Below are 25,177 nucleotides of genomic sequence, written 5' to 3'. Positions count from 1 at the left end.
CCCCATGAAGACTATGACTATACAGTGGTACCTCGGTTTTAGAAAGTCTCCGTTGGCAAACGTTTCGGTTTACGAACGCGGTAAACCCGGAAGTAAGTGCTTCGGTTTTCAAACACTCCGAAGTCGAACATGCCACGGGCTTCTGCCGAGGGCAAGATCCTGAGGCCCAGCTGTCGGCTGTTGGTCCCTCGGTTTTCGAATGTTTCAGATCTCCAAAGGTCTTCCAGAACAGATTACATTCGAAAGCCGAGGGACCACTGTATTTGATTATAACATCACCTGGCCTGGTACATCTATGTCCACAGCAAACATTTGTCAAATAAATGACTAGATGAATGATTAAATGATCCTGTTGTTTTCATTCCTGCTGTCCAAGATATTCAGGTCCTATTCTCCCTCGGACTATAGGTTGCTGCCTGTGCTAAGAACTTATCCCACCGCCTGGTTAAAGAAGGGCGTTAAGTAAACACTTGTTTGAATTAGTGGGACAGGTAGACTCATCTTCTAATCTTACCTCCTTTCTCCCACTGCTCAGGAAGGGCTGGCTCTGTTTATGAATTTATTCCGTGTGGGTGGGGAAGGAGAGAGCCCCAGGCTTGGTGCTGCATTCAGGCATGACTGCTGTGCTGTGCTTCCCAACACTTCCTCTCACACCTAAGTGAAAACAGGTGTCAGGGTAGCGGGATGCATGCCCAGTGTTTCCCAGCCATGCCCTTTCTCTGAGAACCAATCACCTACTTTCCCAAAAGCCACTCATGAGAGGATAAGCCTCAGTGGCTGTTTTCCTATTAACATCCCCGGGACAGAACTGGTCGGATAATGAAGGGACACCTAATGCGGCAGGCATGTATCTATTGGCTGCTGTATTTGTTCCCCGTAGCCACTGTAACAAATTACAACAAATTTAGTGGCTTAAAAGAACAGAAACTTATCCTCACAGCTCTTGATACCAGTGATCTGCAATCAGCATCACTAGGCTGAAATCAAAGCATCAGCAGAATTGTGCTCCCTTCAGAGGCTGTAGGGGAGAACCTGTTCTTTATCTCTTCCAGCGTCTTGTGACTGCAAGGATTCCCTGGCTCATGGCTGCATGACTCCAATCTCTGTTTCCATCTTCATATCACCTTCTCTTCTGTCTGTGTCCAGTCTCTCTTTGCCTCACTCTGATACAAATACACCTGATTGTTATTAGGGCCCACCTGAATAATCCAGGATAATCTCCCCACCTTAAAATCCTTAACTTAATCACTTCTGCAAAGACCCCGTTTCCATATAAGGTAACATTCACAAATTCCAGGGATTAGGAGGTAAATATCTTTTGGGAAGGGAGGACATTTTTCAACCTAACGCAGCTGTCCAGGCACCAGGCAGATTTTCTCTCAATATTTCAAACAAAGAAACTGTAGTTGATAAAAGCTTGAAGTGAATAACCTACTATTTAGAGTTGGGTTTGTAGCAGCCTTTTTCAGCAATATGCTCTCTGATGAGTGAGCAGAGGAAGCCAGTCTGCAGAGAAAGACAAGAAAATGTAGCAGAAGCAGAGATGGCCAACTATGAGGTTTGAGAAAGAAGAAAGTGCTATCTTGGCCAGAGTCCCTCCCACTTTCCTTTCGTTAGACTCCTTTACTAGGGCTACACTAAGTTTTACTGACACAGAGTAATCAAGATTCCTGGTTCCAGCTGTAACCTTGGGCAGGTGCCCACATCTTTCAAAGCCTCAGTCCCTCACCTGCAAAGTGGGTATAATGGTAGTACTTATCTTGCAGACTTTGAAGATAAAGTCCTTTCAGGATCTGATGCATGAAGCAAGAAAAGAGTGAGAGAAGGTCATGTGGCAGCAAGTTGGTGGCTTTTGAAGATCTGCAGAGCGAGACCTTTAGAGAGTTACATGTTTATCAGTTAATATTCTCTTGTAAACAACAGAAAAATTTCCTGACTAAAACAGATGGAAGTTATTGGAAAGATGTTGAGTATCTCACAGAGTTAAAGGGAAAGTTGAGCAGCCAAGCCTCAGAAAGTACTTGAAGACTAGAAGCTCCAGGTTCCCTATAGTCGGGAACTCAAGAGAAATCTCTCCAGGAGGCTGCTTTCAGGGTGACTTGGTTTCAACTACAAGCTTTCGATCAAATTCAAGTTCCCTGTGAGAGAAGATGATTGGCTTGGGTGGGGTTCTATTCACCCTTGGGGAATGGGGAGAGCTGACCCGCTGACTGACAGTCCCAAAGACACCTTGCCAGCATCTACTGCTAGGACTCATCAGGTCAAATCTGGGAGAGGGATCACCAACTCTGTGGAGCAAGAATGGGTCCTATTGTTTGTAAAACAAAAATATAGTGATTTTTCCATTACCCAACTGTCAGTAATTTTACAGGGTCTGAACTCTTCATTGTTTCCCCAAAGGGACTAGGATTTTGCCCTGGGCTTTTAGAATTCTTCAAATGAGGGTGTGGGGGTAGAAGTGAGAGAGAGGGATGCAGAGAGAAAGGGCAGGACCTGAGGAGAAGGTGACGGCCTGGACTATGGAAGAACCCTTGCAGTCTTCAGCAACGCCCTTGCTACATCTTGACAGTCTTCAAAAACCTATCTTGGAAGCCTTCGCCAAGGGCCACATCTGCCCCATTTCTATCCTTACCCAGAGTGTGTTCCCCTTGCCCCTGTTCAGAATCCAAATGCGCAGCATGTTCCTGCAGACACAAATCCCATGGCCAAAGCCCCTCTATGTTCCAAAAAGGGGTGGGTAGCAAGGGGAAGAGTAAAGTGAGAAGGGGCAAGTGATGATGGGAGTTTCCCAAGGAAGCTCCGGGGAATGAGATCCTAAGTGGGGACATTGGCCATGCACGGGAAGGGGCCTTTGTGCCAGGATGCAAGGAGCTAAAAGATGGGTCGAGGGTGGACAGGTTTTGAGGAGGGAATCAGAGCGCCTTCCTGTCTCTCTGCCTCTTGTCTCTGAGCGATGGAGACCAAAGTCATTGGCTGAGAAAAGGTAGGGCTGTGTTGGGAGCTGCAGGAGCAAGAAGTCTGAATAGCTGCTGGGGGCTTGAAGCATCGCCAGCCCATGGAGCGGTGCGACAATCTGCAGCAGTGCCAGGGGGAGGAACCAGGATCTGGAAGCCAGGAACCTTTTCTGATAGCTTTGAAGGGAAATGGAAACATTTGAAGGTGTGCCTGGAAGCCTGGGCAAAGCCGTGTCTGGACAGAAAAACCTTGAGCAATGGTGAGGATGTTGAACGATGCGACGGGGCAGTCACCTTTCTTCTTACTCAGGACACACTGTCTTTTCCTTAGTCCTGTTGCTCTCCATGGCAAATTGGTGAGGTAGTCAGGGCAGGCACTGATATTCCCATCTTCTATGTGCATAAAGTGAGGCTCCCAAGTTAAGGGTCTTGCCCAAAACCACCCAATTTATTCAATGCAAAGACAAGGCTAACAGCTGCTATGGTGGAAACATGTGTTTCATGGGATGAGGAAAAACACTGAGACTTCCAGAAATGATACAGGCTGTCTTCTGAGCCCAGAATGTGGCCCAAAAGAGAGCAGGAAGGGAGACTGTCCTCCACCATGAGACGGTGGGAGTGGATGAGTCAGCTCCTCCAACCCTGAAGTTATCAGTTTATCTCCAGTTTTCCACAGGGCACTCTGTCTCTTTTCTTCTGACAGCACCTACTAAACTACAATTCTACCCCAAACTGAACATTTGAAACAGAAAATGACTGCCAGAGGCCAAGGTTACATCTGTCAGTGATGATAGGCAGACCCTCTGTCCTACAGCACAGGGACATAAATGTCAAAGGCACTCAGGCTGGCTCCTTCCAGACACTCCTGCCATCCCAGATGCCCCCACAATGACGCAGACCCAGAGCAGTCACCCCATGTCACAGCCATCGTGGATATGATCTATAACAGCAGACACTTGGCTCCCCTGCTCCCAAGAGCTGGCCGCTGTCAGGATTGGTATGTGGAACATTTTGTCTGAGGGACATGCTGGCCTGGGTTAAAAGTAATTCCCATCGGCTCAGAACCGGGTGGTCTGTCACAAGGTTATTTTTCAGTTCGATCTGAACTCAGGAAGTCCTTCGGAGTGAGAGCTGGTATTTTCAAAGGTTAATAAGCCTGTCAGATATTTCTTTCATGAGAAAATGTGATGCATCTGATTGCCTGACTTGCATGCAGTCCCCAGATCAAGGGCTCGAGCATAACTTCACTTCAGACTGCAGGGTCCTGAGGATTCCTGGGGCCTGGACTGGGGGAGGCTGCAGCAGAATGCTCTGGTCACTACTAATAGGAAGCCAGAACCAAAGGGAAGAAGGTATGTTCTTAGGGTGTCCTAAGTGTGTGCCTGTGTGTATGTGCATGTGCAATGTGTGTGTGGAGGGGGCTGTGTCACGCAAATGTATGTGCATATGTTCCTGTTTGTCTTGGGTGGCATATGTGTATACATGCATGTATGTATAGGTGACCATATGTATGCACGTAAATGTGCATGTGTGTTCAAATATGTGTATACACATGTATATGTAAGGTGTGCGTATGTGGTCTTGTGTGTGTACAGGTGGACATGCATGTGTTCACACATGTATACTGGCCTGGGAACAGAGGCAGTTTAGTAGTAAGAGCTTTGGAATCAGGCAGACATGGGTTCAAATTCTAACTCCACAATTTATAAGCATATGAGCCCTTGCTACTCGCCACCTTGGCCTTTTCCTCTGAGATGGGATGAACACGGCGTCCACGCTGGGCTGGGTAAGGGCTAACAGGCATGGAGCAGCCAGGGCTTATTTCCTGGAGCCGTGGCATGCATTCATTCTGTCTCCTGTAAAACCCTTCCAGGGCTGCAGACATTTCATATGGAAATGAATTGACTTAAACTAGCAGTCCAGAGAAATGAGCAACCAGACCGACACCCCCCACCCCCCCCCGGCCCGCGAATCTGGCTATATCAAGAAATCACAATTTCCCCATCAGCTAAAAGGCATGAGCAAACATCCTTGCTCAGTGCATTTCTTTCTACACTGGTATGCCTTGTGGAGATTAAAGTAATCAAATGGTTGCTGGCCACCTTCTGCATATCCAGGCCTCGCATAGGCTTGTGGAAAATAGAAGAGAATACACATATCCCTGACCTCGAGGATTTACCAGTAGAGTTTACTTGTTTTTTAATAAATAAACAAGAGAACAAACGGGCTTATTTGGGTATAATTGGAATACAATAAACGCCACATATTTAAAACATATCATTTCATGTTTTAACTTATGTACACACCATATAACCATCACTACAATTAAGATAATGAACACATCCATCACCCCAAACGTTTCCTCGTGCCCCTGGACCCTTCCTCCCATTCTTCCCACACAACTCCCTCTACCAGTCAACCATTACTTTCTTTCCCTACAGATTAGTTTGAATTTTCTAGAGTTTTAATTAAAAAGACATCATAAGCATGTATTTCTTTTTTTGTCTAGTTTCTTTCACTTAGCATGATTATTTTAAGATTCATCCATGTTATGACATGTGTCAATTCTTTTTACTGCTGAATAATATTCCATTATATGGATATACCACAATCTGTTATCCATTCACCTATTGAGGGGCTTTGGGTTGTTTCCAGTCTTCAGCTATTACAAAAAAAAAAACACCTCCTAAGAACATTTGTGTACAAGTCTTTGGATGTACGTTTTCATTTCTCTTGGGAAATACCTAGAAGTGGGATAGTTGAGTCATATGGTAGGTTTATATTTAACTTTTAAAGAAACTCCCAAACTGTCTTTTAAAGTAATTATACCGTTTAATATCTCCGCAGTGTATGAAAGTTTTTTTTCCTCAACATCCTCACCAACACTTGATATGGTCAGTCTTTTTAATTTTAGCCATTTTAACAGGTACGTTATGGTATCTTATTGTGGTTTTCAATTTGCACTGGCTTAATGCCTACTGATGTTGAGCATCATTTCATGTGCTTGTTTAGAATCCATGATCTTCTTTGGCAAGTTGTCCATGCAAACCTTTTGCCTGTTTTTGAAGTTGGGTTGTTTGTTTTCTTATTATTGAATTTCAGGAATTCGTGTATATTCTGGATACAAGTCTTATATTTTAAATGTTTCCAGATATTTTTCCCAGTTTGTGGCTTGCTTTTGTAGTCTCTTGACAATATCTCTTAAAGAGAACATGTTAATCTTGATAAAGTTCAATTTATCATTATGTTCTTCTATGGGTTGTACTTTGCCTAACCCAAGATCCCAAAGATTTTTCCTGTTTTCTTCTAAAAGGTTCATAGTTTTATATTTCACATTTAGATCTATGGTCCGTTTTGAGTTAATTTTTTTATATAACATGAGGTATGGGTTGAAGTATATTTTTGCATATGGATACCAATTGTTCCAGAATCATCTGCTGAAAAGACTATCCTTTCTGCACAGAATTGCCTTTGCACCTTTTTAAAACATTAGCGTACATGTGTGGGTCTATTTCTGGAGCCTGTTCTGTTTCATTGATCTATTTTTATATCTTTATGCCAACACTACACTGTTTTTATTACTGTGGCTTTATAATAAATCTTGATATCAGGCAATGTTAGTTCTCCAATTTTGTTCTCTTTTTTTCAAAGTTGTTTTGGCTATTTTATGTCTTTTGCATTTCCATATAAATTCTAAAATTAGGTTTTCGATTTCTACAAAAGTCCTGCTGAAATTTTGACTGAGATTAGTTAAAAATCTCAGATAAAAATCTAAGATCTGAGATAAAATCAAATCTGTTTTCTCTAAATGAATCAATTTGGAGAGAACTGGTATCTAAATAATATTAAGCCTTCTGACCCATGAACAAGGTTTCTCTCTACTTAGGTCTTCTTTAATTGCTCTCAGCAATGGTTTGTAGCCTTCAACGTACAGATCATATCTTTTGTCATATTTATCCTGAAAGTTTCATATTTTTTGATATTGTAAATATTATTACTTTCAATTTATGATTGTTGCTAGTCTGTGGAGATACAACTGATGTTTGTATATTGATCTTGTATCCTGCAAACTTGCTAAATCCACTTTTTAGTTCTGGGAGTTTTTTTGTAGATCCCATCAGATGTTTTACAGAAACAATCACATTGTCTGTGAATAGAGAAAGCTTTAATTCTTCTTTTTCAGTCTGGAGGACTTTTTTCATTCATTCATTCATTCATTCATTCATTCATTCATTCATTCATTCGTTTTGCCTGATTGCACTTGTTAGACCCTCCAGTACAATGCTGGAGAGCAGTGGTGAGAGAGGACATCCTTGTCTTCTTCCCGATCTTAGAGGAAAAGCATTCAGTTTTTCATATTAAGTGTGATGTTAGCTGCAGGTTTCTCATGAATGGCTTTTGTCAAGCAAGTTGCAGAAGTTCTTTTTTATTCCTAGCTTGCTGAGAATTTCTCTCAGGAACGGAATTTGGATTTTTATCAAATGCTTTTTTAGAATCTGCTGAGAGGATCATAGGGTTTTATTTATATACTTTGTTAATGTGGTGATTACGCTAATTGATTTTGTATGTTACACCAACTCTGCATTCCTGGAATAAACCCCACTTGATAAGAATGCATAATACTTTTTTATATACTGTTGGATTGATTTGATAAAATTTTGTTTAGAATTTTTACTCTAGGTTCATGAAGGATGTTGGCCTGTTGTTATCTTTTCTAGTAGTCTTTGTCTGGTTTTAGTACCTAGCTGCATAGAATAAATTGGGAAGTCTTTTATTTTCTTTTATTTTCTTGAAGAGTTTGAATAGAATTGGTATTGTTTCTTCCTTAAATGTTTGGTGGAATTCACCAGTAAAGCCACCTGTGCCTGGAGTTTTCACTGTGGAAAGTTTTTTGAATCTATTTTAATTTCTTTAGTAGATATAGAGCTATTCAAGTTACCTTTTTATTTTTATTTTTAAGTGAGCTTTGGTAGCTTGTATCTTTCAAAAAATTTATCCATTTCACCCAATGTCAAATTTATCAGCATAACATTGTCCATAGTGCTAACTAGCTAGCCTTTTAACATCTGTAGATTCCCTAAAGATATCGCTTCTCTTATTCCTGATATTAACAATTTGTATAGTCTCTTCTTTCTAATGAATCTAGCTAGAAGTTTATCAATTTTATTGACATTCTTAGGGAACTAGCTCTTAGTTTGATTTTTTCTCTATTGTTTTTATGTTTCCTATTGATTTCCATTCTTACCTTTATTGTTTAGTCTCTAGAGTCTGCTTATTTCTCTAGTTTCTTAGGTGGAAGTTGAGGTTATTGTGTTGACATCTTTTTGCCAACATAGGTGTTTCATACTATAAATTTAAGAATTTTAAAAATCTCTTTTCCAGTGTATGCCATTTCCAGTGCTCTTCATTCATTTGTGTAGATGCAGACTTTATCTGGTTCTTAAGAGATGCTTTGCATTCCTGTTTGGTGCCCAACTTTGCGGGGATAGGGACGCGTGTTCTCCCGGGATGGCACTAGGTGGCACTGTGGGACCGCTGTCAGGGCCCAGACCTAGGGCATCAGATCCTCCCAGGTAGTTTGGCTCTAGAGGCGCCTTCCCCTCCTGGCCTTCCTGGAGGTGGGGCAGCAGCCTTTGTTTTCGGCTTTTCTCTGAATGACACACTGTGTCCTTCCTTTTCATGCAGCCTCTAAGGTCCTTTTCCACCAGCCCTGCAGACAGAGAGAACCTCCACCCTCCCACCTTCCAGCCAGAAGCAAGGAATCTCCCAGGAGAGAGGAGTTGGTGGGGAGCAGATAGGAGACGGGGTCCTGGGAGAGGGTAGCCATGCCTCAAAGACCCATCTCCCTCCTAAATGCCAAAAGCCCACATCCAGGCATGCAAACCCCTCTTTCTCATTCTGGAAGCTTGGAGATCAATCTCTGCATCCTCATCTCTGGGAAGACTTGCTTTTCTAAAAGGATCTGTTTCATAGAGCCAGCAGACCAACTCTCCTCCCATCTGGCACTTAGGAACCCTGCTGGTGCCAGCAGGCTTTGCGGCTAACCTCTCAGTGGGGGGTGGAGGAGAGTGTGAGTCAGGGAACAGCAGAACTGGAAGGCGGGCTCAGCCTCCACAAACCAGGTGATTTGGAATCAGAGTGGGCAGCTCACTCCTCTGATGTTCATCTGCAAAGTGGGGAGCACAGTCCCCGTGTACAGGGTTGTAGTGAGGACTACGTGAGTGTGTCTCGTGTAAGTGCTTTGTCCGCTGGAAAGTTCTGGGCACCTGTGAGAGGTGGTTATCACAAAACGATAGCAAACTTGGACAGCCTTGGGACATGTGCAAAATGACTGGTGTGGGCAACATGGCCAGAAAGGCCAGAGGAAGGTAAAAGGAGAGATGGGCCTTGAGCCAGGCAGCGAGGATTAAGGGGCCGGGTTCACAGGAGGACAGGGATTGGAAAGTGGGGGTGAGCGGGGCCTGGTCCACAGGCTACACAGGAGCAGGCAGAGCTAGGTGGGGGCACCTGAGTGCCTGGCTGCTGTGTCTGAACCAGTGTTCCAGCATTAGGGAATTTCTGCGCAAGGAGGGCGGCCCTGGACAAGACCCCCTGGAGGCAGAGAGGTGAGTGCTGGCGAGCCTGCCTGGAGGCTAGAGTGGGCTGTGCGCACTTCTCCGTGTGGTTCATTGCGATCTTGGAAGCACAGTGTCCTCTGACTTCTCCTGACCATTGAAATGGGCTTGACAGTTGAGGCTCACTCATCTGTTCTGTCTCTGGAGGGCAAAACTGGCCAGGCCACAGCAGGCAGCACTTAACAGATGACCCAGAGCTGTTCACACACGTGTTCCTGTCTGCACTGACAACATGAGTAGTGTCCCTAAGGCTTTAGCTCCAGCTCCCCAGCAAGGCAGGCAGCCCAGATGAAGTCTGAACTGTCTCAAGGAGAGAAGCTGGTTACAGAACCCATGGCAGCGCCACACACACACACACACACACACACACACACACGCCCTTGGGGAATGAAATGCATGGAGGACAGGGTCAGCTTCGCTCTGAAGGAAGGCCATACAGACCACAGGGCCATGTGGTGTGCCACCGGGCTTTATCTCCTCTGACACACACAAGAGCAGAGGGTGCTGCCGCCGGCCAGCCCCTCCCTCACAGGGTGGTGGGACCTGCTTCCTTAGTGTCTCCCTCCGCAGCAATCTTATCACCAAGCCTTAGAACTGTTGGCCAGGAGACCTTGGCTGGCCAGAGGTCTGGGGCAGTAGGCTCTTCTGTTGGGGAGTAAAGGGGGCACCTGAAATTGCTTTCTTTTCCCTGCCTGTGGCTGATAATCTTTCTGAAATACCAGCGTTCACAGTTCCTATCATTGCTGGTGGCTTTGGACAGAATGTCCCCTGAATGTTAACGCTGAACCCCGGCAACAGAATGACCGCAGAAGGAGAAGGGCAGGACATCAGGAGGGGTTGGGTTGCCCTGAAGATGGATGTGAGGGCTTCCTCTTTGGAGGAAAGTTCGAATCTGTTTAATTCCATGCATCCTGAGCCTGCCTCCTCCATGAAGAAGGCAAAGAAGGCAGCAGAATCTGGGACAGTGGGAGCCTTGGATTGCTGGGTTCTGGCATAGTGAAATTTATGTTCTGAGACCCAGGAGCAACTCCCTGTGTCGCATAATTGTCCCCTCCCCATGGTAGCCTGGCAAAACCTTTGAGCCAGAGAGGAAGCTGAGAAGCCAGCTCCCCCTCCCCTCTGAGTGCCCTGGCCAGCCTCCGAAGTGCCCTGTGCTCAATTTTTCCATCTGTAATATGGGAACAACAGTACACGGAGGCATGTCATGGGGCTGCAATGAGAACTAACGAATAGATGTAAAAGATTTTGGAAAAGTGCCAAGCACCACTTAGTGAAGGTGGTATTTTCCTCCCAGTGGAAAAAAGAAGCAGTATCTTCTCACTACGTACAAGTAAAACCTCAGTCCCCAGAGGCAAGTGAGTCCAAGAAATGAAGCCAAAAGCAAACCTGGAAGACTGTGGCTGGAATCCTCGGGACAAGGCCTTTGAAGTGAGGACTCTCCCTCCCTCCAAGGGCTCTGGCAGCTCCCCCCCGGCCATGCTTGATGAAAGGGAAGACGGGCTCTGTTGTGGTTTAACACATGCCCCAGATGTCAGGTTGCAACTCCATTTGGCAATTAGCTCTCAGAGGGGGCAGCTGTGTGGAGTGGAAAGGGCCTGGGCTTGGGATCAGGTACACGGTGCCAGTGCCAGCCATGCTCCACACAAGTCACCTGTGCCTCTACTCCTTTGTGGGTAGAAGGGGGATGATACCAGCACAGGCCTCCTTGTTAGGGTTGCCAAATTTAGCAAATAAAAATATAGGATACCCAGCCCTAGCCAGTTTTGCTCAGTGGTTCAGCCCTCACACTGAAGGGCCTCGGGTTCAATTCAGGCCAAGGGCACGTACCTTGGATGCAGGCTCAATCCCTAGCACTGGTTGGCGTGCAAGTAGGAGGCAACTGATCGATGTGTCTCTGCTGAAGTCATTCTCTGCCCTGGGTCCTGCCCACCGTGCTTAGTGTGAGTTTGGTGTGGCTTTGGCCTTCATGGAGTGTGTGATGCAGTGGGAGGTTTCAAAATCCATTCAACAGCCCTTGCTGGAATGTGTGCTCTGGTGTGGAAGCAGAGACCTTGGACAAGCTGCTTCTGGTCTCTGAGCCTCAGAGTCCTCATCTGTACAATGGGAACTATGCTAACCCTAGCTCATCTTTAAGATGGGAAAATGAGATGCCAATAAAGCACCAAATACGGTGCCAGGCACACAGTGGGCACTAAGTAAGTGCACCTGCTAGTTACCTCTACCACCTGTTTACCCACCTCTGCCATGCCGGCCTGGTCCACTGGCAGTCACCGATGTGTTCTGTCTGAGGGAAAGCTCTCCCTCCCTGCTGCCTCCCCCCCCACCTTATATTTCCACATACTCAGGATTCCAGGCTACTGACCTTGCTAGTTTCTGTGTCTCCAATGCCCATCTGTCTGTCTCTCCCTCCCCAAACCTCCCCAGATATGCTCTCTTATGATAGGAATTTGGTCACTGTCCCTGTTCCCCAAATGCAGCAGAGAATCAGATGAACATAGCTTACACTGAAGGTGTGTCTCGGTCCCAGCACCAGCCCATCTCCTTCCCTCTGCAAACAAGACCTTCCAGAAACCCAGCCCCCTCAGGGAAGCAGGGTAGGTACCTGAGTGGAGCTCTCTTTTGCCTCCCTGTTGGGACAACTTGTGGCTGTCAGGACAAAGTGTGCTTGGGGTTGGGGCATAGAGAACAATGAGGAGCAGTTGAGGCTGAGTGTCCCACTGGGAAGGGCAGGGTTTAGAGTCAGGAGCCCGGGCCTATCCCTACCCCCACTGGGCTGCAGTTTCTCCTCTTGTCAGAAGGAGAGACTAATACTCATGAATTATTCACTCATTCATCCAATACACAGTCTTCTGGTGGAAGTGGGGGACACAGAGATAAAGGACACATCCCTGCTTTTGTGGGGCCCCTCGGCCCGAGAGAGGGACAGAAATGAGGCAGATACGATGCAGGCAGGGAGTTCCAGGCTGGAGGGAGGCTCGGGGCACTCAGGATAGCATAGGGTACAGGCTCCCAGTGGTGTGTGGACAAATGGGATCTGGAGAATATGAAATGCATGTATGCATCAATTGACAACGATTTTAAAGTTGGCCGACTCAAATGTTGGCAAAGATGTGGACCAACAGTAATGTTCACACCCTGGAAATGCCCATTCCCTAAGACCTCCAGGGAAATGCTACTCCAGGAGAAACGCATGCATGGGTATACCAGGGGAGCAGACTGCTCAGCACAGCCCCAGCCTGGAATGGCCCCAAGGCCACCAGCCCTGGAATGTGGCCTGTTCACAGACAACGCTACACAGCGACGAAATGCACATGAGGTAACTGCACGCAGCAGTAGGGACGAATCTCACAAACACAGACACAAGAGTACATGCATGATTCCACTTTTACCAAGTTTCAGAACAAGCAAAACAAAACTGTTGCTTTAGGGATAGGCACATGGGTGTTACAGTGCTAAAAATCAAAATGTTGACTGTCACTAAGTCAGAATGGTGGTTTCCTCCATGACAGAGCTTCTTCACTGGGTGATTCTGTACATCTGCCCCCAGGGGATATTTGGCAACGTCTGGAGAAGTATCTGATTGTCATGACTGGGGAGGATGGGGGAATGTGCTACTGGCCACAGACACTACTAAACATCCTACAATGAACAAGACATCCTTCCCCCACCACCCCACACAGACCCCAAGGAATTTTCCTGCCCAAGTGTCATAGTGCCACTCTTGACACACCCTGATCTAGAAGACAAGGGGGCTGCTCACATGGGACTTCTAAGATCCTGGCAACAAGCACAGGTGGTCGTTTTATATATAGCCCATAAACTCTACATGTTTCATATACTCTAAAAATAACTATATGGCATTTCAGAGACCTAAGCAGCCCAACACATGCCCTCAACACCCTTCTAAGAAACTGGAACATGGAGGGGCTCCCCATGCCATGGACAAGTGCCCTGCCCAGCCAGGTGAGTTCTCTGGGCTCCATTCCACTTACAGGTGGAACAGAAAAAGTTAGGGGCCAGGCGAAGTGATGGCCTGGCCAGCTGCCACCTCTCCTCTCTGCTTAGGAGGGCCTGGGGTCCAGGGCATCTCTGAGGCATCTAGGGGTGCTGGGAAATAGATCTTTTTGGTCCTTGGATTCCACAGGTGGGGGTACCACCCAGACAAGTTCTGAACTTTTATACCTAAAGATTAGTAAGGAAGGACACCAGCATATTGTACTGGAATTCAGACTAGGACCCAGGTTCAAATCTGGAATTGCCAGTTTTAAGTGATATGACCTTGGACAAGTTACTTAATTTTGTTGAACTCAGCTTCATCATGTTTAAAAAATGAAAATATTGGTGTCTCAGTCATGATGTTGGCATGAGGATAAGATAAAATAATGTAGATAAAATGGCCAGACCAGCATGAGGGCATAGTAGCAGCTGTTAAGTGGTAGCCATGACTGTAGCAACTAGGAACCACCACCACCAGCCATACTGAATAGTGTGGCAGGCAGTGGCTACCATGGGCCCTCCGACCTGATCTGTGTCACCTGCAGTGGTTCAGGCCTCTTGTGTTCTCTCTGTTTCCCTGCTAATGTCCCTTGGTAGTAACTAAATTAAAAAACTATTAGCCCCTTTACAGAACCAAGAGAATGAATTTGGGCCCAGGCCTAAGCCAAGGCTTTGGAAGAGAACCAGTGCTTTCTCGAATAGAGATGTAAAATTTCTCAACAAAGTATTAGCAAACCAGATTCAACAATACATTAAAATGATTATAAACCATGACCAAGTGGGATTCACCCCAGGACACAAGGATGGTTCAACACCCATAAATCAATCAACATGATATGTTACATTAACAAAATAAAGACCAAAAGCCACTTGGTCATCTCAATAGATGCAGAAAAAGCATTTAACATAATTTAACATCCTTTTATAGAAAAAAATTCACAATAAAGTGGGTGCATGGAAAGAAGATATCTCAACATAACAAAGGCTATATATGATGAACTCACAGCTAGTACCATACTTGATGGTAAAAAGCTGAAATCTTTTCCTCTAAGATCAGGAATAAGACAAGGATAGCCACTATCACTTCTATTCAACAAAAGTATTGGAAATCCTAGCCAAAGCAGTCAGACAAGAAAAAGAAATAAAAGGATCCGAATCAGAAAGGAAGAAGTAAAACTCTCATTATTTGCAGATGGCATGATACTATATACAGAAAAACCTAAAGATGCCACCAAAAAACTATTAGAAGTAATAAATAAATTCAGTAAAGTTGAAGGACACAGAATCAATATATAAAAATCTGTTGTATTTCTATGCACCAATAATGAATGATCAGAAACAGAAATTAAGAAAAAAATCCCATTTACAATTGCATCAAAAAGCATGAAATACCTAGGAATAAATTCAATGAAGGAGATGAAAGACCTGTACTCTGAAAACTATAAGACACTGAAGAAAGAAAAGTGGAGAAGATACAAATAAATGAACGGCTATACCTGACTCGTGGATTTAGTATTGTTAAAATGTCCTTATTACCTAAAGCAATATACAGATTCAGTGCAATCTTATTAAAATACCAATGGCCTTCTCAGAAAAGCAAACCCTAAATTGTATGCAATCACAATAGACCCCAAATAGCCAAAGAAATTTTGAGAAAGAACATAGTGGGAAGTATCATGCTCCTTGATATCAAACTGTACTGTAAAGCTACAATAATCAAAACAATATGGTTTTGGCATAAAAACAGATATATAGATTAATGGAATAAAACAGAGAGCCCAGAAATATAGCCTCACTTATACAGTCAATTCATCTATGACAAAGGAGGGAAGGATATACAATGGGGGTAAGACAGTCTCTTCAGTAAGTGGTATTGAGGAAACTGAACAGATACATGCAAAAAAATTAAAATGGGACCACTTTCTTACACAATATACAAAAATAAGCTCAAAGACATAAATGTAAGACATGAAACCATAAAACTCCTAAAAGAAAACATTGGCAGTAAACTCTTTGACATGGCTCCTAGTAATATCTTTTTTTATACATCTCCTTGGGCAAGAGAAACAAAAGAAAACAATAAACAAATGGGACTACATCAAACTAAAATGATTTTGCACAGTGAAGGAAGCCTGCACAGGGCAGCAAGGCATCCAGAGCGACCTGATGTCCTGGCTCTGGGTCCTACACCCATGTGTGGGTCTCGAACAGCCCTGCCTGAGAACATCCTGGCTGCCTGAGCCAGGGGCTCCTTCCCAAGAACCAGAAAAGCAGAACCCAGGGATCTGGACAATTGTGCCTCTCTCCTAGACACAGCACTCTCTTCCTCAGGTGAAGTCTTCCCAAGGCGAGGCCATTAGGATCCCAGATGGAACATCTGTATTATTTGCAATTTTCTTCTGAAATTAGCCTGTTTGTTGTAATGACCACAAGCCAGCCACCACTCCATCTCTGTGAGTCCTTTTTTCTCACCCAGAAGTTGCTAGAGAATGGGGTCACAACCCATATTCAAGGGTGTTGGGAAGACTCATGAGATGGAGACTGTGGGTTGCTCTTCCCTGGCCCTGCCAAACCTCCAGGTCGTCCCCAGGCATGTCCAGCCCGAGTGGTCACCAACAATGACTACTCCTCTCTGCCAATCTTTCCCTGGATGTGTAGCTGCTGAGCCAGGGTTTCCCACACATGAAATTCCTCTGGGCCAGCCTCCCATGGCACAGTCCTGAGCCCCAAGCTCCCAGGCTCCCGATCACCACCTCTCGTCTCTGAGGACACACCCAATCTGATCTCTGAGCAGTGGTACACCCAAGAATTAGGGGGTCCCAATTTTTGGCTCACACAGCTGTGGGTTCAAACCCTAACTGTGCCATAAGTTGGGCACAGCACTCTGTCTCTCTGCACTTTATTGTGATATTTGTTAAACAGGGAAACACTCATTTGCCTACCCCAGAGGCCTGTTAGGAGGACCTCCTGAGGCCAGGTATGACAACTCTGGCACAGTGCCAGGTACATGGCTGGTGCTCAAGCAAGGCAGCTGTTGTAATTAGAGTTAGCTTCAGATTTGGGGCGTCTAGGGTCTCCTTTGGTCCTCCACCCACCTCCCAGGCATAGGAACCATCCATGCTTCCCAATTTTCCACCTAGCCAGGCAGGCCAGCCCCCTCCCATCTATGGCCTTATCCCACACAGCTCTGCCAGTTAGGGCGCCTGACTCTGATTCCCTGGCCCGGCCCAAGCTGCTGTGACCTGGCTTTGGACAAGAGGAGTCACTGACTCATCTCTGACACCTTGGGCACAGGGTTGTCCAGGGGCATAACTGGTGGGCAGCTCACGGACAGCACCCCCAAAGCACTGCAGCAGGGCTGTTGGCCTGTACCCCAGCTGGCTCGCCCATGCTCTGCTCCAGCGTCCACAGGCAGTGGGATGTCTGCCTCCTCTGCTTTGATCAGGACAGGGGGGTGCTCAGCAGTTGGTTTGGGACCATCTCTATGATGCATTTTGACAGCCTTGGCCAAGCATATGCTTTAAATCGTCATGAGAAAGGGTCTTTTTGAATGGAGAGGGAGCCCACGGCAGCCTTCAAAGGGGTCTCTGGACAAATTCGGTTGGATAAAGAAGCCCCCTGGCTCTGCATCTCCCTGCTGCCCTGTGCAAGTTCAATGTGGCTCAAAAGAGGAGACTTAGGATACTCCTGGCCTGTCCTTCAATCTAAGCAGTGCCCGTGGATCAAGTCACAGCCTAGCTGAGTCTCCCCTCCACGGGGTTCAACCTCTTGAACACTTTTCTCCCAGGTTGCCTGTGCCCACCCACCCAACAATCCCTCTAAACTGGCCCCCCTTGGCTCTCCATCATAAACCGCCTTGAGCAGAACCTGCATTCCTTCTAATGGCCCCAGAAGGAGTTAGATAATTTGTAACTGACACACCTGGAAAAACTTAATGAGATTTTTTAACTCAGTACTTCTGAAAAATCAATGATATCCAGCCACGAGGACTTGGAGGGTAGACAGATCATTCAAAAGGAAAAAAAAAGTTTGCCCTTTTAGTTTTCTTTTATTACTCCCCCTGGTTCAGCCAATATGAACGTATCATCTGGAGGCAACTGCCACCTTGGGGTCACAGCTCAGTGGCTGACAGCAGGGTCAGCCTTTCTCCCTGAAGGTACTCAGAGCCAGACTGGGCCTCCAGGAAGGCAGGGAAGGAACCGTCCCTGGAGCTGGTGTGTCCTTCTGTGTTTAATTTTCCCATAAGTCAGCTCTGATTAAGGGGGATGGCCTCATGTTTCGTGTATTTAGAGCCGAGTTCTGAGAGCACCTTGAGAGGGCGGGGGAAGCCCCCTGGCTGGCAGGCGGGGGCAAAGGGGTAGCTGCTCACCAGGTCACCCCCGGCACACACGTCTGCTACCTATCAGATCTTATTGGAGGAATGATCTGCTGAATGCTGAGATCATCTGACAGCTTCCTCCTAATGAGACCCAGGGCTGCTCCCAAACTTGTGCAGGAGACTGGATGGAGAGGAACCCCCATCAAACTGAAGAAATATCTCCAAGGGAAGAAAGATGCTCTCCTGCTCAGCTCGGTGAACTGGTGGAGTCCAGAACTGTAGAAGCAGATGCCTTCATGCTCCAATTTTCACCTGGGACAATTGCTTCCCAGGCCCCTTCAGGTAAAGACAGGAACTTTCAGTATATATTCATGACAATTGACATCTCTGTTTCTGGTTCACTGCTGATGGCTTCAGGCAGGCGCAAGAGGAGGTGAGTTCAGTTCTCACCTCCAAGAACTTGCAGTCCTCCTGAAGAGACATGATGGAAGCCCACAGAACAGGAGTGTCAATATGAACCATGGAAGAGAGGGAGTTCTGTGCACAGAGATACCCATCTAAAAGCATAAATCAGATTATGCATTTCCCTGCTGAAGATGCTCTACTGCATCTCACATCACTTGGGAAAAAATCTAGACTCTTCTCCAAGACACTCCAGTCCCTGCCCAGCCAGGCTCCAGTCAGAATGGTTTCCTTTTACTTTTCAAATGCTACCTACAACCCCCCCAAACCTGCATCCTTGCTGTTCCTTTACCTGGAATTCTCTTCCACCAGATAGTCACACAGCTATGCCATCTCACCATTGAAGTTTCAGCCCAAATGCCATCTCCTGAGAGCCCTTCCCAGACCATTCCATGTAAATGAGGCTCTCTCCCCAAGCACTCCTGGTGGCACCAACTGGTCACAATGTCCTGCTTAACCCTTGCCATAATATCTTTCCTATTGACTGATTGCTTTCTGGATGATCTCCCATACTTCCCACTAGAATATACAGGCAGAGACTTTGTCCATTTTGCCCTACACTGTATCCTGGAATGTTAGGATATTTGATGAGTCTAACAGAGGAGACTTTGTTAAATATTCGTTGACTATGTGATGGACGAAGGAAGAAGAAATCTACACATAGCAGCTGTTTTGAAATGCTCCCTGCAACCCCCATCAGCAGCCAAGTTGGTGACATAATGACCTTAGTCCACCACCTGCCAGCATGTGGGAATGAGTCTCAATTCCCTTGTAAGTAAAATAACAGAATTTTGTGAGGATTAAGTGTGTATTGCTTAGTAAGGATCAAGGGTGGCACATAGTAAGTGCTTCATAACTTGTAGCTCATCACCACCACCGTTACCACCACCATCATCATCACCACCACCATCGTCACCATCTACACTACAGTTCAGCATCTACCCACTTTAAATTCTATTTGTTGTCTCTTCAGCTTTTGCCACAGGAAACTTCCCACCCTGGCTCCCTCTCCTTGCCTGGTCTTACTTGAACCATTGACAAACACTGTTGGTTTCCTGGCCCAAAGTCATCCCAACCTTTTCCCCTGCTAATAGAACCCTGAGTTTCAGATAACCGATGTCTTGATCTTAGAGAAGGTGAGTGCAGAACCTGGTCTGGAGAGTAGACACATGAGCCATCCCTGGTCAAGCTTCTGGGAGAAGTTTTCCTACCAGAAAAGAGAGGCACATGAGCTAGACTTCAATACAGCTGTATGAGAATGTGATGTCTGGTGTTGTAGCAGTTATATTGTGACTCTGAGGCAACACAGATGAGGACAAAAATGCTGACATGCTGAGGATAGGGAAATAGAGAGCTAGAAAGAGCCTTGCTCCTTGATGACATCATTGAGCCACTGAACTGACTTAGGATATCCTTTCTTCAGTCTTCCTGTTAGGTATCTATATTTTCTAAGTCACCCTTGTTGTTACTTACAGTCAAAAGCTAAGTTAGCAAATATCATTGTAGGCTGTCTATAAAGCTCTACCTGGCACTCCTTGCACCAATCTGTACTCCACTGGTCATGTACCCTCCCTATGGGACATCAACTACACTAGGCCTTCTGGAGAACCCCTCCCTGATCTCTCCCCTCTCTCCCACAGAAGAAGGGAAGCATACTCGAGAGTACACAGGAATTAGAGTGGAAGACTGAGAGAATGCAGCAAGGGCTTTTCCACTTGAAGGGAGGAAGGAATGGCATGTAACTGTCTTCAAAGGTCTCTGTTTTTGGGTATTTAAAAGGATAAATGATAAAATGATTTTAAGTGATAAATGGTAAATTCTCTGAGAGAGAAAAGAATTACCTCACAGGTGAATACCATGCCTTCAGCATAAAGTTATGGCCAAACCTGAGATTAATCTTGTGGTGTTTCCACCTAGTGGAGCACCTGGGTTGGGTCACAATCACCCTGCACACCGGCCGGGGCAGGGCCACCCTGAGGGTATGGTCAACATGGCTGGACTAGACAAGAAAGGTTTCCTGGAGGAGGTGGGCCTGAAACTCAGCCCAGATGGATGGGTAAGGCTAAAATTGGGAAGTGGATGGAGACTGCTTGCTCAGTGACTCAGAGGCAGGATGAGCTTGGTGAGAACAGGCACCTACCTTGGGGTCTCCTTGGTGAACCCCTACTTAACCTCCAATACTCAGATCCAAAGGCCTCCAACATTTGGTCAACATTGCTGACACGTTTCTGGGCCAACTGTGGGAAAACACGGGCCCTCCTTAATCAGATGCACTGGGCACCCCTACCAGCTCAGACCTGGCAGCCCCAGGTCCACTCTACAGTTACACTGATGCCTCAAGTGGAGGCCTGGTCCCCGGGCCCTGAGTAAGGAAGACCTCTCTGTGGCCCTCTAAAACTCATCCCCTGGGTTCAGATTGGTTGACCCTGCACTGCCCAGCTGAGAGCTCTCTGCTCCAGTCACTGGGAGGCAGACCTACCCTTGTCCTGATTCATGTTTCCATATTTACAAATCTGCTGTGTGTCCTCTGGGCCAGTCTCCTCACTCATAGTGCATCCCTTGCAAGGGTCTGAGGATTACATATGTTCATGTAACATACTTAGCATGTGGCAAGCACTCAGCTAATGGCAGTTATTACTATATTTCTTCACACCCCATCATTAAGGCAGGTCTTGCTTTTGTAAGAAATTTGTCTTTTCCCCCCCCATGGGTCCACACAAGTCTGTGCCACGCTGCCCAGCAGCCATGACCAAGTATACCATAGAGAAGTGTGTCTACCTCCGAGAGGCCTCACCCATCCCAGGGCCTCCAATCTCTCTGCACCCCTACTGGGACTCCCCATGTTTGCTCTGCTTTTGTCCCTTGTGAGGTACAGCAGAGAGCCCTAGGAACACTTGCCCCTGTCATCTCCAAGATACCTGTTCTACCCATCACCCTAAGTTCCTTCTGATTCACCTTCCTGTTCTGCCCTCCAACACACTCACATGTATACACATGTTTGCATACACACACATGCACATGATCATAGTCACACATGCTATCATACACATATACAGATGCACATAACCACAGGCTCACTGATGCAAGGAGTGACCTTTCAGAAACCACATGCTGCTTTCTGACCACACTCAGATGCCTTAAACACATGGTGAAAACAAGTTCAAATGGCACTAGGAGGTGAAGAGGCCAGTCCCCTTCCCCTGGGAAGCCAGGATTAACCAGGTGGAACAGAGACAGTGGCAAGACAGGAGAATGAAAGCCGACCTAGGGGAGGCAGCCCAGAGAGGGAAGGGCAGTTATTAGGAACACCGGCTACCCAGTCAAACAGATAAAGGGGTCCAAATCACTGCTCTGTTGTTTTCCAATCATGTGGCCTCTGGCAAGTTGCTTAACCTCCCTCGGTTTCCATTGCCTTATCTGAGAAATGAAGACAATAGGACCCGCCTCTGAGCAGGGTTGGGAGAATTCATCCAGATAATGTATGTAAAACTCTGCGCTCAGAGCAGAGCAGGCCCGCGGCAAGAACTCGATAGGTGGAACAACTTTTTATCAGTATGGGGCCCTCAGAGATCAATAAAGGCCTGAGGAGACAAGGAGGGCTGTGTGGAGGAAGTGGCCGCTAAACTGACCTCCTAGAGGGCTTGGGGAAGTGGTGAACACAATGTAGGCACCGGAAATGGAACTTACACATGCACACTTCTCGTTGCAGAGGGTTTTTCCTGTGGGTTGGAGGCATTCAGAGGACACTCTAAGCCTGGAGTAAATCCTGTTTTAAATCCTCTCATCTTAAACTCCCGTGGAACTAGTTTGAGGGGGAGGGGGTCTCGGAATAGGTGAGCATCCTTGGATATGTGACGAGAAGCAATCTGCATGGTGAGGCAGCTCAGGCCCAGGCCCCAGGTCACAGCCCCACTGAAAGACCCCAAACTGTCCAAATCATGGCGGAATCCAGCACAACACACTCACTGGAAATCCAGCTTTGATCCTAATTCCCCACTTACTAGCCACATGACCCTAAACAAGGCAACTTGCCTCCATTGGTGATGGGCAAACTGCAGGTACTCAATGATGGTTGTTGGCAGCCACCACTCACTCTGGTACCAGCCCGCCTCCCAGTTCTGTTTCCTGCCCGAGCTTTTAAGCCCTTTTCTGAGGCCCTCTGTCCATGACGTCCCCCTCCATGTGAATGCTAAAGTTCCTCTCCTCTCCGGAAGAATTCAAAGGGCCTGGAAACTTGTTTATTAGGAAAAGCTGTGGGAGTCTGTCCTGCTTGGTGGAGGCGCTGACCTCTCCCATCCTTCCCTGCATATTTCTCCCCAGTGACATCTTTTCATGTTCCCTGGCTCACTTGGGTGACTCACAGATCTGTAAATCCCGACCACAGAAAGCTTGGCAAAGTATGCTAGGTGTTTATTGGAAGGGGAAGGAGGCAAATGATCAAAACATTGGCTGTGGCTCTCATCTCTGAAATTTGCAAGAGTAAGTTTTAAAATCTATGTTTGAAGCATCTAAACAGATTCATGGAGCACTCATTAAAAAACAAAACAAAACAAAACAAGCCCACAATGAGAATAAGATTGCATATACTCCTCAGATGCAGTCAGATCCTAAGGCTGCCTTTGTATGGTGCCGGACATTCAAGTGGAAATCCAGAAATGCAATTCAGTTTCTGGTTTCCCTACTGATGCAGACATTATTCAGACACAGCCTCATTGATACAAACACAGTCAGTAGTTCTCTGCACACCCCCATGCTGATTCATGCCTGACTCCACAGCTTTGCACATGCTGTTCCCACTGTTTGCAACTCCTTTCCACTCCCTTCAGGGAGCACTGGTTGCTACTCTATGCCAGATGCTGGGCTGGGCATTGGGACACACAGATGACCCAGACCAGTTTCTGACTTCAAGAATTAGTGAGGTAAAGAGGCTAACAGAGGAAGAGGCCCAAGCTGGGTGTTGAAGGATGAGTAGAAGTTCTCCATACCAACAACTAAGGGAAGGCCCTTATGTGAGCATGACTACTCATCCTCGAAGACCCAGCTTATGTCTCCTCCTCTGGGAAGTGTCCCCTCTTGTTGAGTTGATGACTCCCTCTCTGTGACCACACTGTATGCTCTCTCCCTTGCCCACCCACTTCCTGGGTTATTTATCTGCCTGGTGGTCTTGGCTGGAATTTTGAAGAGTAGGCATTATTTCCTCTCTGCAGCTCTGGTGCCAGCTCTGGACCCACTGCATGGTGGATTCATTCAGTGTTTGGTGTGTTTTTAAAGCTGAGCTTCACCATTATCACAGGTAAGAACTGAAGCAGCCCACAGCACGGAGAGCGTTGACTGCTGCTCTGTCAGAGAATCCATACATGAACCCCTGTTGCTTCAAGCATCTGAGCCCTGAAGGGGTCTGGGTGGGATTAACCCCAGGATCCCAGCCTCATTCCAGCATCCCTGGTTGGGTGGTGGTAGTGGGGTGGGGGTATTCAATCAAGGAAGAAATATGCTTTGAAATGAAAACACTTCTCTTTCTGATCTGCCTGGCTCTGGGTTCTCCTGCCTTCTTAGTATGCATGAATTCAGCCCCCATCTCAAGACTTACCCTCAGCATCTTCTCCACGCTGATGGGGCTGGAGTGGGCTCCCTCCCCTCACCCCCCTCCAGTCCTCTCCAAAGACAAATTGCTTACATCTGTCAAGGCTTTTCTGATTAATAGAGGAATACGCCATGGGATGTCATCAGGGGTTCAGAGGCTTTTGATCAAAGGGGGAGGGGGGCCAGGCCACACATCCCTGTTGGTTCATTTATCAGGTCAGTTCAGCACCTTTCCTCCCTAGTGCCCCTGCAAAGGCGCACCCACCAGCCCACCATCAGCTCCCACGCCCCCTGAGGGAGGGGAGCAGAGAGGAAATGTGTTCCAATAAGGGGGCAGTGGGGAGCCAGAGTCAAGGGGAGAAGAAAAGGAGCACGTTCAGGAGCCCAGCCTGGGCACTGATCCTCTGGGTAGCAGGCCCCCAAGATTCTTTCCTTGCTGGGCAGCCACCGAGATGAGCATCTACCAGGCAATTCCCCAAAGCATGGAAATGAAGGAGGGAGGGAGGGAGGGAGGGAGGGAGGGAGGGAGGGAGGGAGGGAGGGAGGCCAGTGAATGAATAAATCAGAAAGAAGATGAGGGAGTGAGGGATCTAAGAAAAGAATGAATAAAGGTGGAATTAATGAGTCACTAAATGTCTGAATGGGTGAAGGAATTAATGATTCACAACAGTCCTTTAAAAAGTTAGCTTTGTAGCACAAATTTATCTCTTATTTCTTCCAGCCACCCATTGGTTGGTGTCAACAAGACACGGCTTGGAGGAGCAACTTTAAGGCAACTCTGGAGGAAATGCAACCTCATTTTCACCCCAGCTCCTCTCAGTCATGCCTCTAACAGGCCCTGTGAGCCAGGCGAGAGCAGATGAGGCCTGGGCAGCTGGGTGACCTCCCAAGAGGCAGGGGTAGCACAAGAACCAGGCCTGCCTCTCAGCTCAGAGACCGTCCCTGAGGAGTGGCTAGTGTCCATCACAGGCTCTGCGTGTCCTCAGGCTGTGAGGTCACTGCCCACCATGTCGTCCAAAGCTCACCTCTGCAGGGGCTTCGCCATGGGGACTCCGGAGAGCCATGTAGGGTAAGGCTCATGTTGGCCTTGGAAGCTGCTAAATTAGGCTCTGAGGATTTAGATTAGCCTTATTTAATGACACGGATGGGTGGCTGGATTGAAGTTCCAAGTTTTTGTCTTTCAACTCGCTCAACAATTATTTCTCTCAAGTTGGTTGCAGATGCAGCCTGCCCAGGAATTATAATCCATT

At 46.7% G+C, this 25,177-nt stretch overlaps 1 protein-coding gene across 1 annotated transcript in view; it reads right to left on the bottom strand.

Annotated features, from left to right (window-relative positions):
• The window catches only part of MRPS22 (mitochondrial ribosomal protein S22), a 132,526-nt gene that overhangs the window by 13,265 nt on the left and 94,084 nt on the right, over window positions 1-25,177 (bottom strand). The window lies entirely within an intron of this gene.

Source organism: Miniopterus natalensis, chromosome 15 (assembly GCF_054644295.1).
Source record: "Miniopterus natalensis isolate mMinNat1 chromosome 15, mMinNat1.hap1, whole genome shotgun sequence".
In the NCBI taxonomy this organism is placed as follows: Eukaryota; Metazoa; Chordata; class Mammalia; order Chiroptera; family Miniopteridae; genus Miniopterus; species Miniopterus natalensis.
Note: the sequence above shows the minus strand (reverse complement) of the source record. Positions and strands in the feature narration are given on the sequence as shown.